This window comes from Melozone crissalis, unplaced genomic scaffold (genome assembly GCF_028551555.1).
Source record: "Melozone crissalis strain CALT ecotype California unplaced genomic scaffold, PUWL_Pcris_2 ptg000027l_1, whole genome shotgun sequence".
Taxonomy (NCBI): Eukaryota; Metazoa; Chordata; class Aves; order Passeriformes; family Passerellidae; genus Melozone; species Melozone crissalis.
In genome coordinates, this window is record NW_026535805.1 from 56,218,045 (window position 1) to 56,221,667 (window position 3,623).

Below are 3,623 nucleotides of genomic sequence, written 5' to 3' on the forward strand. Positions count from 1 at the left end.
CACAGTCTGTCTGTGAACATTTTTGTGTATAATACATCAAAAAGTAGATGTTGTTTTTAAGACTGCCTAGGTCTTTAAGGAATTTGGATTACAGAACTGTTAATTTTGGGGCTAGAGACACAGAGATTCAGTTCAGCACTTGAAGGGTCAGAATGTGGCCTGCCTTCTCTCCCACCCTGCCCTGAGTGTCCTGGTTGCAGTGAGCTGCTCTGGCTGGAGGCACTGGTGTGGGATACAAATGGGCTCCAGTGGAGAGCAGAACGAAATGTCTTTGTTAGAGCCCTGCAGCATTTCATGCTGGTTCTGATTTTGGGACCTCTCCTTGTGCAGAATATCACCAACCCCAAATGGTGATAAAAGTTTCAAATCTTCCACAGGGCTTCCTCCACCTCCTCATCTTCTGCCCTCAGGAGTTTGAGAGCAGAGAGGACTGTAGGAGGGCAGCCCCAAGCCTTCCCTAAAACCTGCTTTCCAAGATGAATTGGAGATTGTACCCCCAAGGAAGGAGAACAGAGCAGGCCTGTCCTCAGCATTCTGCTGTGCAGCATCAATTACTCTGGGGTGCTATGGCTTGTGTGGGAGGAGATGGAGCATCACACAAGTAGAGGAAAATTATTCCCCTCACAAAACAGGGAAATCAGGAGCTGCTGTCTGTCTGGGTGGGTCTTACTGCAGCTTTGCAATTATTTACTTTTGTAAATGTTTTGAACTGCAAGAAACTTATTTTTTGTTCTGTAAACTGGCCACTGTATTTTGAGTGTGTTTACACTGGAACCATGGGGGGCTATGTTTACAGAAAAAACCTAAATATTTGGAGGAATCTTGGAAATCAGAAAGTTTTGAATCCAGGCAAAAGGATTGAAGGGTTGAATTTGGAAGACATGTTTCCATAGTTAAATACAGCTGAAAAGTGCTTTTTAACTTCATGCCAGCTTTGCCAGTCCTGAAACTGGCTAGACTTGTGTAAGATCAGAGTTGGCTGGTTCGCATTGCAGGGCCTTACCAGCTGTGAATTCACTTCCTTAGGGGCCACCAAGACTTTTGCTTCCCCTTTTCTAGTCAGTGATAATATCTGAAGTTAAAGCAGCAGGGAGGGAATAAAATGAAGTGCTAAGGGAAGTGAGAAATTCCTGTGTGAAAATCCTTGCAAGTGCAACACTTGTCTGATCCTCAGCGTGCACTTCAGAGAAATTTTGTTGTACCAAGAGAGAATTATTTACAGGAGGGCTGGTCTGCCTCCTGCTTTGGCACAGGTTGGCCTGGGTTTTCCTGAGTCACATTTCTGTTCACTGTGCTTCCTGACTTTCTTCTTCATCCATGCTGGAGCAATTATCACATTTGCTCTTGTTCACAAGTGAGATGCAAAGAATGTGGCTGGCAGAAAAATTTGACCCCTTCTTTGTTCTGGAAAAATGAGCTGGAGGGTGTAAATGCACTGAATGTCAAAGAAGGCAAACTATGAGAGAAGGAGGACTTTTCACAATTCTCACTTTGTCAGGTTGTATTAGAGCCTATAAAGGAAGCTAAAGCAAATCTAAAAAGCTGTGTAATCTTGTAATTGAAATAGAGAACAGGAGAAAAAAGAGGGCCACTCTACAGGGGTTCTGAGAAGAAAAACTATGTCAGGCATTTCATAAATGCCTTATCTGAGTCTTCATCAGGACTAGTGTGTATGTTGATGAAAATGAGTAGTGGAATGAAGGTGCAGGGTGAAATTCGCTCCATTTGAGAGCTGCAAAACAAAAAAAACCCCAAGCTTTTAAATATGCAAGAGGTGAGGTAGAGGCTCAAAACCAAATTAACATTCTGGGGCAGTGTTTAGGTCATAAAACTGCAAGCCTGATGGACAGAATTTTTAATAAGTTTGTCAAGTTACAGGACAGCAATTTTACTGCAGAAAATGAAGTGCAGTGTCTTCACTAAGGAAAGAGGAAAGGAAAAGGTGCAGCCTCAGCAGTATGCAGGGTCTTACAAAAGGATCTGATGGACAGAGAAATTAGAAGGTCAGATGATCATATACAGCACAAAATAGATTCACCAAAAGTAGTTTGCGCCTGACTAATCTGATATCTTGCTTTTTGATTGCAGGTTTTTTTCAGTCAAAGGCAATCTTTTCTAATTGAACTTCACTAAAGCAAGTTATCAGTGCCACACAGAAAATGAATAATCAAAAGGAGGAAGCTAGGGATTAGTGGAAGAATTGTAAAGTGGTGAGAAGTCAGCTAAGGAACAGCAGACTATGCAAGGCAGAGAGTTAGTAGGGAGAAAAGACCTCTTTTTGGGGACATCTTTCTAAATACTGTCTGACGTGAAGGAAATACACAGAATTACATTTGCTGTTGGGAATTTGGGCACCCTAGACAGTTTAGAGTATGAAGGATACATTAATATTCTGACAAGTAACATTTAGGGTCAACTTCAACATGACAAGGTCAGGCATGAAGGGGATAACAAAAGGAATTTCTGCTCTAACCTGGGAATAAAAGGGGAAGAAAAGGCTAGGTGAATTAGTCAATCTTAGAATAATTATGTGTAATTATGTAGCTGTAAGAAAGGAAAAAATAATACAGGATGTAGTAGCCAGCAAATACTTCCAGCAAGCAGAGGGAATTGTTGGCATCATGGGTATCATTATACAAAGAACTGGCAAGCCCTTTGCTTACCATCACCTACATGGTCTGGGGTTAACTCCTGTTGGCAAGGAACAGAGGAAAAACATTAGGATTATGTGGGAGAACAGAGTCTTTTCCCACAGTAAACTAATGGTATTTTGTTTGTCCAGCTCAGGAAAACACAGACTGACAGGTTGTGCAGTTGCTGTCTGCATGCTTGTCGTGGTAAAGGTCAGTACCAAGGATGGTGATGAACAATTTAGGCAAAAGAATAATATGGGAACAAGAAGAAAAGAAAAAAATTAATTGGCAAGTACAAGCATTAAAAAAATTTAAAACTTGGAGAATCATTCCATTAATGGTGAAGGAGAAGGATCCAAATGTACTGAATATACAGCTGGATGCTCAGGAAAATTACAATATAAAATGTTCCTGAGCCAGTGGGATGTCTTTCAGCCAGTAGTCTGTGCAAAGAGCACAGGGACCAGTTAAAAACCCTTCCTCTTTCTTACCCAGTTGTTTTTGGGGGTTTTATTTGGGTTTTTTTTCTTTTTTTTTTTTTTTTTTTTGTTTGTTTAGTTGGTTGGTTGGTTTGGTTTGTTTTTTAAATTTACTCCAGTTTATTACTCTCCTCCTTCAGCATGGAAAAGCAGATGGGCAGCCTTCTGGAGCATTCTTTGAGATGATAACAGAGGGTCATTTGTACCAATGTACTCTGCTTTGTGCACACACACATGTATACATATACATGTGATTATGCATCTGCATGGACACACAAATATGTGCTAATGAGAAACTAAAATAGGAACAAGGGAAAGGGAATCACTGAATCACTAAACTTTAAAAAGTCAGAAAATATTTGGTGCTTTTAAAAGTAAAAAATGCTACTTTAAAATGGCATAGAGCAAAGGATAAATAGGTGTGATTTAAAAATAAATATTAGGATTTGGACAGATCCTAGGCCCCAGAGCACAGCTGTTCCAGTTTAACCAAAGCCACGTGACACTGTTG